At 38.4% G+C, this 15302-nt stretch overlaps 1 protein-coding gene across 1 annotated transcript in view; it reads left to right on the plus strand.

Moving 5' to 3' along the window:
- Positions 1–15302, plus strand: part of LOC138243434 (uncharacterized) — a 421149-nt gene that overhangs the window by 41709 nt on the left and 364138 nt on the right. The window lies entirely within an intron of this gene.

Genomic DNA, 15302 nt, shown 5'->3' on the forward strand with positions numbered 1-15302 from the left:
ATGACCGTGGAACCGACTGCACCTGCTTTTTCTGAGATGCTTCCCCTCTCATGGCGAGATCTCTACTTCTTTAACACCTCTTGATAAAGATCTTCTGTTGAGCAGGTTTCAGACCTCTGCTTACAGCACCCTTGATGTCATTTTATTTTTACAGCAGCCGCATCCGGAAAGTTGTGTCTTTTACGTTTTATTTGAACAACAAAACTACATACAATACAAACAAGAGCACATATAACGTATCAAGAAAATCATTAAGGGCACATGCTATAATACAATGACACTTTATGAAAAACGATTACACAAAGTTATTCATGTTTGCTTGAACCTTTAAAAAAAAGTGATCTGAAACTACCCAGCTTACAATCTCTGAGGTAGTTGTCACTAAACTCGGACGTGATGTGCCACACGTGTGCCATGTGCCTTTACTTTTGTAAAAAACTGGTATCGGGAAAATTAAAGTTGAAACCCAAAACAGTAACATATTTAAGAGTAAATGCCTCCTAATAGCTAGCAAGCGCTCCTAGTTAGTAAAGTTGTTTGTGTCCCAGCCTGTCACGCGGGAAACCGGGGTTTGATTACCGACGGGGAGACAGCTAGTTTTTTTATGATCAGATTCCAGTCTTTAATGCTCTGTGTGAGAGTTTACGTAACTTTTCTTTTTCTCACATTTTCTGACGACTATTCCGAAGGAGCGCCCTATCAACTCCTAATACTTTTCAAAAATCTGCCTGCATGTTTGATTAGTTTTGTTTTACTTAGAAAAAGTTCAATATTGATCATAACTAAAGAAAATTATGATCAGAAACAAAAACAAAATGTTGAAGATGCAACTCGATCTTGAATCAGAGCTGGGTGACATGGGCTTCTGTTCTGATATGGTTGTACGAGAAACAGGAGGAATCTCTTCTCTCCTATGGAACATGAGCTGAATCAGGAATATCAACGCATGACCTACATCGTAAAACTAAAATAAAAACTAACTAAGTTATCAGAGACATCCATTTATATACAAACAAGAGACAGACAAAGCAATAATTCTACATTAACTTGTCCTGCAGTGACCAGACTAATTGAAATGGTCTGATTCAGAGCCTGTGCAGCTCGTGGTAATACAACAACGACAGTATTGAACCCTCAGCACCATACTGACTACTGAGCACAAGTTCAGCTGCTCTCCAGCTTTGTTACGCACGTTTTTTTATTGCAAATGGAGCTGATCTCCAGACAGTACAGTGTTAGTCAGCAGCCTCTACTAGTAATACATCGCCCCTGTCCAAAATCTGTAGGTAAAAAAAAACACATTTTATACATTTGTCTGTTTAAAGATATAATCTCTTTAAAAAAGACAAAGGGTTTGTGTGTCAATTGTTTCGAATTAATTTCGAACGCAAAGAAAAGTAGTTTTCTTCCAAGAAATCACACATTTGTCGCATCCTCCATACTATACTTCTCTCTTGTAGTAATTAAGCATTTTGATTTAAACTGAACAATATATTAAATGTTTCATCTATACACTTACGATTAACATAGGCAGCCTTGAACGGATTGCGGAAATCAAATATACAGATGGATTCAGAGTGTGCTTTCCAACTTTTGTGTAACATTTTCCTTTGATAGGTCGGAGTTGTTTTTAAAATCTGGATTAAATAAAAAGGAGTGACGTCAGTGTAAAACAGCTTTCCTTCATGGGGAACAACGGTTGTGTTCCATATTTCTAATTATTTTGGTTTCAAGATAGCAATTTAGTATGAAACATAAAAGCCAGCTGGATAAATCTGTTACACCTCATTTACAATGGTCTTTCAACTAATAGCCCGTGCAGGGATCAAACCCCAGCTGTTGGTACGAGTTGCGTAAGGCTCTGCAACATGCAGATGAGAAACTAACCTCTGCTTCTTCATTTTATACACAGTGAGCTATATATGCGAGCTTACTGCCCCCTACGGGCTCTGTATTTGATTGCCGTACAAGACCGGCCATGGAGAAATGAAGTGAAGAGGGTGTGTTCATTTAAAGGCTCAGCGTCCCTGGGAGGTCTCAAACCACCACCCTTTTGGTTAACAACCGAACCACAATGACTCACATACAGCTTAACACTTCTCCGTCTCAGTGAAAGTGATACACTCCATAAAATTTCTGGAGAATCATTTGTCAATTTCCCTACGGGATTAATAAAGTATTTTCTATCTATCTTAAAGGAAAATCGCCAACAGTGGCAGATATCTATTGGAGTTTTTTCATTCTATACTGCGATTTCTGAAGGGTACCCTGTGAAAATACGAATTTTGATGAGAAGGGATGGACATATAAGGTTAGCAGGCTTGGGGAATTGGACCTTATGGTGAAGGCTGCGGGCTCAGCATCAGCAGAACCTGATCAGTATCGGTTGACTCCGATATACTTTGACAACTTAACTTCTGGATTTAGAGACATTTACCTTAGTGTCGGTATACTAAGATGTTTTGCTAACGAGGAAGGAGGGACAAAGTAAATTGGCAGAATGTGTGCTATATTGTTGACTACAAGTCCTCACATGCCAGAGGGTCATTATTAAAAAAAAAACGTTACAGTAAAATCTCTTGTACTTCACGATTATGAGTGCCTGATACATTGTGTCTCACACCTCAGTGTCAGACCTGTGAGACGAGCTTGTAATCAGGAGGGAGGGCCATAGCAATTCAGCAGAAATTGCATTCACCTTTTCCCAATGCAGTCTCACATGCCATTTTCTCACATGCCATGCTCAGAGGGTCATATTTTTAAAATGGTACCGTAAAATGTCCTGAAGTTCAGGATTTTGACAGTCTGTTATATTGTGTCTCACACCTTGATGTCAGAAATATGAGACGATTCTAAAATCAGGAGGGAGAGCCCTAGCAATATAGCAAACATTGCATTTACCATTTGACAATGTATTCTCTCATGCCATGTTCAGAGGGTCGTATTTAAAAAACGGTACAGTAAAATGTCCTGAAGTTCCATTGTCTCTCACACATCTGTGTCAGAATTTTTAGACATTTTTATAACCAGGAGGTAGGTTCACAGCAATAAGCAGAAAGTGCGATCACCCTCTGCTCATCCTCAGTTAACCATATATTCTCATATGCCATGTTCTAAATGTCCCATTTAAAACTGCTATATTAAAATTTCTTGCAAAATGCAAGAGTTTGAGATTTTTTATGATCAGAAGGCAAGGTCGTGGAAAATATGCAGAAAGTTCCAGTGAATTTACGTTTTGCCTTTGTCTTATTTACTCGTGGTATAACATGCCAGTTTGTTTTATTGTGAGTTGTGTTTCTGAAATGTGTTTCATACAAAAATGCAATTTGGACAGTCTCTACTTACATATTCCATTTTACTGAGGATATGTACAGTAATACATCTGGATAAGTATTTTTAAAAATGACTGTAGAGAGCCATCTACAGGCGAAAGATGACATAACATCACAGCAGCAGCATTTAAAATGGAATGAGAAACGCGAAGCAGCAGCTGGTGAATAAGAAGCCAACTCCAGCCTCGTTAATGCAATAGCATTAGGTGAGGTGGAAAAATATTTCTTACTCTGAATCTTAACATTTTTATAGGAGGTGTTCTAGGACTTCTTGCCTCAGAAAAAAAACAAACTGCCAGTACATCACTTATTTTTACTCCATCAATAGCAGCAGTGTTATCAGTACTGAGCCCTAAATGTAGGTCCTGTCATCATATAAAAAGTCGAAAGTATCGACTGTATTCAACTGATAAAATGTATCTTCTATGAGAGTTATATCTTTATCCAAAATACATCGGAAACAAATTTGCACATTTTTTTGGGGATCCTGAAGACTGAGAATCAAAACCTTTTTTTCCCTTCTTTCCAGGACCAAGGATTATTCAGATGCAAACATTGTCCCAAAATCAATGTACTTTCCTATCGCTGTTGCTTCTTCAAATCCTTCATCTGAACGTTGATATTGAAATATGATATCGTACAAATTGTGGTTTTCTTTTTAAAGCAAATTTTATGCTTCAAATTAAATAAATGTTATTTATTATGAATATGCCAGAACTTTTTCTGTACTTAAGAGGGTTCTGCCATTTTAGATGTTATGCTGTTCATGTCTGATTTATCAAATGTTTCATTTAAATCTCCCATCATTTCTGTATCAGTCTGAAGGCCTTGCAGTAAAGATTGCAATTCATCCAAAAATGCCAGGTTTCCCACTTGTGATAACAAGGAAGGAAATGTACAAGGAAATTAATGTACATTTTCCCCCCAAATCAACAAAGTTAAAATCAAATACCTCCCTCATCTGCAGGTGGAGAGAATTATATCAGAATAAATACAGGTTTAAAAGTCAGGAGCATTGATAGTCCTATTTTAAAATGACACTAAAATGCTCACAATATATTAAAAAAGCACTGTAAAATGCAAAAATAATTTAAAAAATATTAAAACAAGGTAAAAAGTTAAAAGTTAAAAAGAAATAATACACAGTTATAAAGCTCAAGAATTATCAATGGGAAATTACAATGGGTTGATTGTGTTTCATATGATTTAAAAACATAAAATGTTTTGAAAAAATCCCCTTACAATATGCTAAAAATGGCAAGAATACTTCAAACTGGTGTGTAATTTTTAAAAAAAAAATGAAACAAGTTAAAAATAAATACTAAATGAGTTTAAAATTCAGGAATGTGATTGGTCAGATGCTTATGATGAGTGATGCTGGTGTTTTGTGCGCTTTAGCGAATTCAAAAAAATATTCGATTTAAAAACGGCAAGAGCTCGTATGAAAAAAAAGTTAGTAAGTATCTTTGTTATAACAGCTGCGCCAGAACTATTCAGATACATCAGAAAAGTACCTGAACTTGACTGGTTTATATTCAGTTATGTGCATTGGGAACGAAAGGGAGACTTACATGGATTTTATTAGGTTTTAGGTTTTTATTGTCCGAGTTGCCCACTTGACAGATAGATATGTCCTAATTCATGAATTGAGAGAATATTTATTGGCATGGGAACCACTGGTTTTAGCTAGAGATTTTAATTGCCTTTTAGAAAGAGAAGGCAGAATGAGGTGTGAGAGACGGGTCCAATTTGATAAATCATCAATATTATTGCAAACGGTATGTAAAGATTTTAAACTGAAAGATGCCTTCAAACTTCATAGTCAGGGGAGGGCAGGTTTCACATGGCACAAGTCTAATGGGACCCAAGCCTCACACATAGATTTTGTTTTGATACGTGATTTTACTTGCACAACCCCTGTTTTTTTTTTTCTCTGACCATTGTCTACTCTCATGTACACTTTCTATTCCAAAGGCCATTACTGTGGGGAAGGGTGTGTGGAAGCTGAATTTTTCACTTCTGGAGGATAAGGAAGTGACGAGCAGGTTCAGGGAAAGATACAGTGCCTTGCGAAAGTATTCGGCCCCCTTGAACTTTTCAACCTTTTGCCACATTTCAGGCTTCAAACATAAAGATATAAATTTTTTATTTTATGTGAAGAATCACCAACAAGTGGGAGACAATTGTGAAGTGGAACGAAATCTATTGGATTTTTGAAACTTTTTTAACAAATAAAAAATTGAAAGTGGGGCGTGCAAAATTATTCGGCCCCTTTACTTTCAGTGCAGCAAACTCACTCCAGAAGTTCAGCGAGGATCTCTGAATGATCCAATGTTGTCCTAAATGACTGATGGTGATAAATAGAATCCACCTGTGTGTAATCAAGTCTCTGTATAAATGCACCTGCTCTGTGATAGTCTCAAGGTTCTGTTGAAAGCGCAGAGAGCATCATGAAGACCAAGGAACACACCAGGCAGGTCCGTAATACTGTTGTGGAGAAGTTTAAAGCCGGATTTGAAAACAAAAAGATTTCCCAAGCTTCAAACATCCCAAGGAGCACTGTGCAAGCGATCATCTTGAAATGGAAGGAGTATCAGACCACTGCAAATCTACCAAGACCTGGTCGTCCCTCTAAACTTTCAGCTCAGACAAGGAGAAGACTGATCAGAGATGCAGCCAAGAGGCCCATGATCACTCTGGATGAACTGCAGAGAACTACAGCTGAGGTGGGAGAGTCTGTCCATAGGACAACAATCAGTCTTACACTGCACAAATCTGGCCTTTATGGAAGAGTGGCAAGAAGAAAGCCATTTCTCAAAGATATCCATAAAAAGTCTCGTCTAAAGTTTGCCACAAGCCACCTGGGAGACACCCCAAACATGTGGAAGAAGGTGCTCTGGTCAGATGAAACCAAAATCGAACTTTTTGGCCACAATGCAAAACGATATGTTTGGCGTAAAAGCAACACAGCTCATCACCCTCAACACACCATCCCCACTGTCAAACATGGTGGTGGCAGCATCATGGTTTGGGCCTGCTTTTCTTCAGCAGGGACAGGGAAGATGGTTAAAATTGAGGGGAAGATGGATGCAGCCAAATACAGGACCATTCTGGATGAAAACCTGTTGGAGTCTGCAAAAGACCTGAAACTGGGACGGAGATTTATCTTCCAACAAGACAATGATCCCAAACATACAGCAAAATCTACAAAGGAATGGTTCACAAATAAACGTATCCAGGTGTTTGAATGGCCAAGTCAAAGTCCAGACCTGAATCCAATCGAGAATCTGTGGAAAGAGCTGAAAACTGCTGTTCACAAACGCTCTCCATCCAACCTCACTGAGCTCGAGCTGTTTTGCAAGGAAGAATGGGCAAGAATTTCAGTCTCTCGATGTGCAAAACTGATAGAGGCATACCCCAAGCGACTTGCAGCTGTAATCGGAGCAAAAGGTGGCTCTACAAAGTATTAACGCAAGGGGGCCGAATAATTTTGCACGCCCCACTTTTCATTTTTTTATTAGTTAAAAAAGTTTAAAAAATCCAATAGATTTCGTTCCACTTCACAATTGTGTCCCACTTGTTGGTGATTCTTCACATAAAATAAAAAATTTATATCTTTATGTTTGAAGCCTGAAATGTGGCAAAAGGTTGAAAAGTTCAAGGAGGCCGAATACTTTCGCAAGGCACTGTATAAGGAATGGCAGTCTTTGTACGACCTGTTTGGCACAAGAGCACAGTGGTGGGAGGAGGTGAAGGAGCGTACAAAAACATTCTTCATAGAGATGGGGAGGAGAAAACAGGCTAGGATACGAAGGGTTGAAAAGGGATTACAAAATAGATTACAGAGGTATGTTAAGTTATTGCAAGAGTGGTGGGACTTCAGTGAGGAAATTAAATAACTAAAGAATTAGCTTTTAAATCTCTAGAGAAAATATTTAAAACATGTTTCAAAGCAAAGTGAAAGAGCTTGAAGAAGGTGAAAAATGTACAAGATTCTTTTTCAAGAAAAGGGTTGCAGGGAGGGGACTAATGTCAGCATTGAAGGGACGAGAGGGGGTTTAGCAAACTTCTACGGAAGACGTAGCTTCTGTAGCTGAGGATTTCTATGGGGAGTTGTTTGGCAAGAAACAAGTGTCTAAGGATTTGTTAGAAAAATTTGTGAAAGTGATTCCAAAGAGTGTAAAAGATTATACTGTTTTATCAAAAGGCCTTTCTGTAGAGGAGTTAATGGAAAGTTTGAAGACCTTCAAAATGGGCAAGACTCCAGGGTTGGATGGTCTACCCATTGAGTTTTACAGGGCCTTTTGGGACATTTTAGCATTAGATCTTTTAACGATTTTTAAAGAATTTGAGGTTTTAGAAGAAATACAGGACAGCTTTAAGAGGGAGTTGTGATTTAACTATTCAAAAAGAATGATCGCACAGACCTGGCAAATTGGCGACCGATAACTTTATTGAATTGTGATCTTAAACTGCTCTCCAAGTGTTTAACGCTTTGACTAAAATCTGTCCTGGGGGGGAAGTCATTCATCCAGATCAAGCTTGTGGTGTGGCAGGGAGGAGGATCACGGACAGCCTGATACTGATTAGAGATACCATAGGTTATGTGAGAGAGAGGAATATTAGATTAGCTGTCCTCAACTTGGATTTTGAGAAAGCTTACGATCGTACCTCTTATGAGTATATGTTTAGAGTACTACAAAAAATAGGGCTTTCAACCAGGTTCCTCACTTGGGTAAGGTTATTATATAAGGGTATAGGAAGTAGAATAATGATTAATGGAAGCATGTCAAATGTGGTTAATGTGAATTGCGGTTAAGGGGTGTTGGCGTGAAAGTATTAAAGTGGGTCTGACTGAGCTCATTACTGACTTCCGTCACGTAATCTCTGTAAAGGTTTATGAGTTTACGAGTCTCCGTCAGTGGCTAAGTGAGTTGAAGGAAGAGCTCCCCCTTGTGGTGTATCAAGAATACACCTAACCAACCATTTTGTTTAAATACTAAAATGGAATTTGAACAAGAGCAAGTAGAGCACTGCTGGAGTTTATAAACTGTGGTAAGAGTAACTGGGAGAGGAAAGACGGCAGGTCAGGAGGGCTAGAGCTCTGCAGGAGCACATCCCTTCCCCTCCCTCGTTTCACTCTCACACCAGGGTCTGTTATACCCCAGTGTGAAATCCAGCCTCCTGCAGTTTAGCTGATCTAGAAGACTATTGATTGAGCTTTTAAGAACCCAGCTGAGCTACAGGGTCAGTCCTGAGAATAAGGGGTAAATATAGGAGCCACACCAGATTTGAGGGAGGGTCTTTAAACCCAAGCGATAACTTGTTTTACAACAGCAGACAATGTACAGAAACACAATCCCCCCATCTCCTGGTTCTACTGGGAACCAGAGGGGCCTGAAGGTCATGAACACTAATATGGGTTATTGCTCCAGGGGGGAGCTGGAGGAAGTGAGATGAAAAGTGTCCAATTTTGTTAAGGGCAGTAAAGCTCATTAGATCTGACTGACTAGTTAAAATGAATTGATCTGCTTTCTAGACAGAAGCCAGTGCTCTCTTCTCGATATCTGGGAGAGTCAGTCAGTGTCAACAGCTAAGCAGTACAAACAGTCCCTCAATGTGTTCTATGATCTGTTTTGTTTCCTGTTACCACATCTTCCAAAGATGACAGTTCAATCCAACCTGGAGTGTCTTGGACTGCTCTGTCTGTGTCTGTGTCAGTAGGAGGTCTCTTGTCCGGCCAGCATATAAGAGATGGTGACCACTAAATGCAGTAAAATTTAGCTTTTGTAGCTGATTACAGCATCTACAGTAGCAATGTTAAGGTGGCTTGGAACCCTTAGTGTGCCCACACTCATAGAGACTCATAGAGACACTGGCCAGTCAATACCAACCTCCAGTCAGCACAGACCCGACACCTCTTGTCTTGGAGAGAAGACCTGGGTGAGACAATAAAAAAGACAGCTCACAGGAGGCATCTAGACTAAACAAATGGCTGGGTGAGATCCCTAAAACAATTCACAAGGAATGACAGCAGCCAAAGATTGAGAGAAAGTAGAATTGTTTATTGAGATGTGAAGACTCTTAGCTGAGGGCCAACCTCCCATAAATGAACCAAGTGGGACCCCAACCAGCAGTGCAGAAAAAACAATGGACATTGACCTAAGTTCATCTGAGGAGAGAAAATGCTTGTTTGAGGATATCAGGATTGGTTTTAATATATGCATGATAACCTTCTGAGGACCAGCGGCCGAGTTGTTTGATAAGATACTCTGGGATGCCTTGTCAAGCAGCTGAGGAAGAGGCCCTGAAGCCAGAGAATTAATCAGGAAATCCAGCAGGTGTACATTGTGATGGAGAAACCAGCCACGGGTCCCTTCTCATTCACAAACAGAGGATCAGTAGGCAAAGCTCTGGTGTGAAGTTGCACATAATGGGATAGAGACTCATATGGGCTGATGTAAGAATGGATTTTGAAATAATATGTAAGGGTGCTAGACCCTAACTGATCAGTTTTGCTTTTCTTGAGATAGAAGGTTAACGTATTGGGAGATAAGTTATTGATCTTGGATAAACAAGGCTTGGAAGAAGGATCAAAGGATGCAGAAGTAGCAGTAAATTCAGAGCATCTCAGGAAGCCGAAGAATGCTAGCATAAGTAAAGATTCGAGTGTGCTGTCAACCCAGGGTGTGCGATAATCAGATCTGAGAACATAAATGCAGGATGCCAGGATGTCTTAGGTAAATGGTGTGCATTGATTTGGAAGGGGTTTCTCGGATCGTTGGAAGCATTTTAGAAAGAGAGTGATTTGAGGGTGAATAAGAGATGGACAAGTCATGCCAAAAAGGAGTTTGTGGAAGAACTGGATGGAGGTATGCCTTAGTAGTGGATACCTGCATTTTGAGCAAGTTTCTATAATGGCAGATAAAAGTGTGAGAATATCAAAAGATAGAAACTTTGTTTGTTTAGAGGTGGAAGGATTGGAAACTTTTCCAGGCAGTCCAGTAAGAGCCGAGAGTGTGAGGAGCAATCCCTGACAGGACAGGATGGCCCAGTGCCAGCTGGAGATAGTGATGGAAAGGATGATTGAGAAGAATGAGAGTTCTGAATAACGAGGTATTGTACAAGGTTTCAAGTATGCATCTGGTTCCCAAATTTCTTTTAAAATTTGCTGCTGGAGTAAGAGAGGAATGGAAGGAGGACGAAACACCAGTGTGTTAGGAGGAGCTGAAAGAGGAAAAGCTGTTCGGAGAAAAAAAAAATCTCTGTTAAGGGGGAATGAGGCAAGAGAGATGGAAGCAGGAGCATGACCAGCAGGTGGTGCGGGAGGGAATGATGGGATAGATGAAGTAGAAGGTAGGGATTGAACAGTTGGAGCTGCCACTGAGCTATATTGGATGGCAGGAGATAGGAGTGACAAAATATTTAATAGGACACCTGCAGGTTGGGGCTGAGGTAAGAGGCTGAGGCACTATTAACTTCTCATGTATAGCATTTGGTCTGTTGCAAGAAAACACCCTCTTTCGAATCCCAGTTAGTGCTTAGGGAAAATCTTTTTCCAATTAATGAGTTGTATACTCTTTAGAGTTTTAATAATTTTAAACTGTGTATTACAGCATGTTAATCATTATACATTTAAAAGTCTGAATATTTTATTAAAGCAAGATTGCTAAGTAGGACAAAAGTACACAACCCTCCACCTTCATCAGAAATATTTTAATTATGCATGAATATTTTATGCATCTGTTACAACCTCAAATGTCTAGGGGTAAAGGGGTGTAACATTTAGGATAATTTTTGGAAGCAGGTCGGTTCTGGTGAGGGACTAGGAAGCGTGATATTAAGGGTCGGTAAAAAAGTGATGATTTTAAGTTGAATAAGTGACTGGTATGAAATAAGACAATAACACATAGGGGTCAGGAACTAGAGTGGTGCCAAAGAAGAGAAAATAACAAACAAAATGGAGCTGGCTAGGAAAGTGAGGGAAAGCTAACCTGACTACAAAAGAAAACCCAAAACACACGGTCTTCGGCATCTTCAACACCCTAGTTAACCTCCACTGTCTGCCCAAAACCATACAAGACAAACAGAACTCACCCGTACTAAACTAGTGTTACTAATACAAAATCAACTAAGTTTGTAGAATTTACTCAACAACCTAAACTAACCTTATACACAAAAGCTCACACAAAAACATGAGTGAACTAGGAATACAAATAAGGGAAAACGAGAGTAATCAACAGGAACAGGGTACAAAGGAACACAAAAGGTGAACATATAACACCTTAGGGCAAGGTAATGGCAAAACAAGGATATACACACAAACAAACAAAAGTACAAAGAAACAAACAGAAACCAACAAAGCCAAAGCAAAATCAAAAGTGAAGCGATAACCAAAGCCAAGCGGAATTGAAGTCAAACGAAAGGCCTCTTCCTTCTGAAAGCCACCATGTTTTATACTGAATAAGATGCACTCTGATTGGCTGAGAAGCTGATTGATGATGACATCATACTGAAACAGTGGTGTAATGGTGGGCCAATGCGGGAGGGAGAACAATCAAAGGTCAGCAGTGTGGAACATAACAAAAACACACTGGGACGTATCAGCATCAAAGTCTTTAACTTGGTAACTTACATGGGTTCTGGTTTTAATGTGTTTGTTCTAACATTATTAATCTTATATTCTGTACTTCATAAAAAGCTATAACGTTTTATCCTTTTCTAAGAATACGTAGTAAGAACACCAGTTTTTGTTATTGTAAAAAGATAAATGTTGTAGTGATTTAACATCACTTGATTACTTGATTGTTATATTAATATGGAATAGTATAACTAAGCAGCTAAAGTATTACAAGTGGACATTTAGGAAACAGTTTGACATTCGTTTCTTTTAAAAAAAAAATTATATTGTCCTTGTAGTTGGTAATGTAGTGAGCTGCACCCAGACGGTTCAAAGCGCGATCAGAGAATTACTTTGTTTCTTACATAGCCGAATATATAAAAATAGTCCACTATTATAGCATGATGTTGGTGTGAGTGTGTGTATCTGGATTAATTATTAAAAGTTATGGTTTTGTGATTTAGGATTTCTTCATGCAATTCTTTAAGTTAAAGGAGGGACAAAGGTTATATATATTTCTAAAAACATTCCAATTTAAATGCAATACAGAATATATTATTAATAACATTATAACAAATTCAGATTCTTGGGCTTGTGCCTTCAGTGCTCCTGCCCCAGTTCACCCTTCAACACATGGGCTCAAACCCAGGTCTCCTGTGTTGCTTAACAGAAGGTTTTTTCAGCTGAGCTACAGAAAACATCCTTCAGTACTAGTGGCTGCAACCGGCTTGTACCATTTGTATGCCTGTCGTTTGTTACAATATTAATAATGAACGACCATCGATGAACTGTAAACTGAAGAGTTAGAGACAACATGTTGAGTCTTGTCTTTTCAGCTTGGAATTTAACCTTTGCAGCGATCCTTTTGGCCATATTTTTTCCATAGCCGGATTAGTAAAAATAGATCGGATTAATAACTGGAGTAAGACGAGATATTTCACACATACTTTGAAACCATACAGCTTTGGAACAGCAGGAGGCGAGATCCATCTGGGAGGGGGGGAAGGTATTTTGTTTTTCCTGCGCAAACCGTATTTGCTACAATACTAAAATGAGACCCTGAGGCATACCATTCAAATTTTAGAATTATAAAAAATATATCTGTGTTGAGTTTGCACGAGAGACAAAAGGTACCTTTTGAGAAGTCGTGTACTGCTTGCAAAATAGCAGATTTTGACGAACAGCTAATTTTGCTTGAAGAATTTAAAATCTGTCTGTACTGTAGCTTTATTTAGTTTAGAAGAAAGTCACCTTTCTCTTACAAGCGGCTCTGTTAAGCAGAGTTTGTGTTAACACACCACTCCCTTTTGAATGATTTTTAATCAACTTCGTCTGTCAGTGAAAAAAAATGACAGCGGGCACTTTTCCTTCCCCCCTGGTGCGAGGTGATAATGTGGAAAACGTTTTTTTTATTTTACTGGGAGTGTGAACATTGAGTGAGCACTGGGGCGTACAGTGAGACTAACACAGTGAGATTGCTGTGATGGAGAGTTTTAGTAAATATGTTGACAAATATCACAATTTTTGCAAGACAAAATTATATCCAGTTTTGAATGAGCTATGTGACCTTGCCCTGTGAAATTGTGGGAAAGAGGTTTAGTGAACAGCATTACTCACAGTGTAGTGACCATAAACTGTTTTATTACACTGTACAGTATAACAGTGTAAAGCAATGTTTTTTTAATGTTTGTAATCGTTATTCTTGCAAGTACATTTTGTATTCAGTTTGGTTCTGTGTGTCAGCTGGTGTGTCAGCTGGTGGGCAAATATTCAAGGTGAAAATTCTTCCAAAGCAAAGAACACGGCACCAAACTTTTTCGGCTCTGTATGTCTCTCAAGCCTTTTCTCTTTGGCAGTTTAGTCATAAAGGTGGGAAGACGCCTCCCTTCTCCCCCCTCCCCCTTCCCTCTGCCTGCCTGACCTGTTCCCATTTTTAACCATTCTGTGTCTGAATCATAGTGGGTGAGAGAGAGTAGCAAGAGACAGAAAAAAATTAACCCTGGTTTAATTTTATATTATATTTTACCTTCTTTTTTATTTTATAAGTTAATATAGTTTACTTATTTTTATAGTCGGATTTAATGTATATTTGAACACAGTTTTGCAAATTAATGTTTTTACAAGATGCGGAAGTGTAACAATTTGTCACAGTGAGAATTTTAATACTAATTATTGATTACTAATAGTTATGCACCTGATGCCTGACTTTTAGATGTATATAAAATATTGAACTGTGACTTAACATTCAGAAATACAATCCAAAATAGTCTGTGATATTCGTATAGATTAAACTCTTCTAAAATGTATTTAAAAAAATAAAAATGATTAAACTGTATCATCTTTCCATGTGTAATGTCATTAGAAAGTACAACAATGTTTTGTTTAACGATGGTTTCAAATATAAAACTAACTGGTAAGAAAGCTGTTTAATGACAATTAAAAGATTTCAAGTTAAACTAAATGATTGACATTCCTTTTCTATGTTTTAAAGGCAGACACACTCAGTGCCATAAACACTGCAAGCTGCAGAACAGTCTTCTTACAGCACCACCTCTGCTCTGACTGAGCTCAGTGAGTGCACTATTTTCTCAGCTACCTGCTAAGTTGCTTCATACCATGGGAAGAAATGAGAATGTGATTGTACTGTATCTGTATGAAATGTGTTTAAAATGTTTAATTCAAAAATTTAAAAAATTGCATCTTACACAAAGATTCTAATCTGATCACAAGGAAAATCACCCATTTTTGGATTAAGTGTTTTTAGCTATTTAGATTTTAAAATCATGCAGTGTCTGTTTTAGGCAGACACGTTTTTTCTTATTTTTGATTTTCTTTAAAATTAAAAGAATCAGTTGCCCATCATGCCACACGATATTATGTTACATTTTTATGTTTTTGAGAGACTTCAGAAGGCTTCAACTGATGCATAAAAAATATAGCATAATGCCTTCTCACGTTATGAAGTCACTTGCACCTGGGATCCTGTTTATTCAAACTAAGGTTTCTAAAAATGCAACCAGGTACCGCTTTGTTATTCTCGATTTTAATTACAATCTATATGATTTCGTGTTAAGACTTGAGGCGTCTGTTAAATTGCCCCACTGAATAAAATGTTTTGAATTAAACTGGTTGAACAGTTGACAGTATTCACGTTTCCTTATTCACATTTTTATTCCATTATTAATATAATTTAACATTGAATATGTTATAATAGTTCAGGTGGGTAGCTGCGTCAGCATGCGTAGGCTGCAAAGGAACAAGTAATAGGTTTATTCCATGCTGGAAAAAAGAAGAAAGAGAACACAACGTTTCGGCCGTGGAGCCTTCTTCAGGTGTGAGAGAGACAGGGC

The sequence above is a fragment of the Lepisosteus oculatus genome, chromosome 14 (genome assembly GCF_040954835.1).
Source record: "Lepisosteus oculatus isolate fLepOcu1 chromosome 14, fLepOcu1.hap2, whole genome shotgun sequence".
NCBI lineage: Eukaryota > Metazoa > Chordata > Actinopteri > Semionotiformes > Lepisosteidae > Lepisosteus > Lepisosteus oculatus.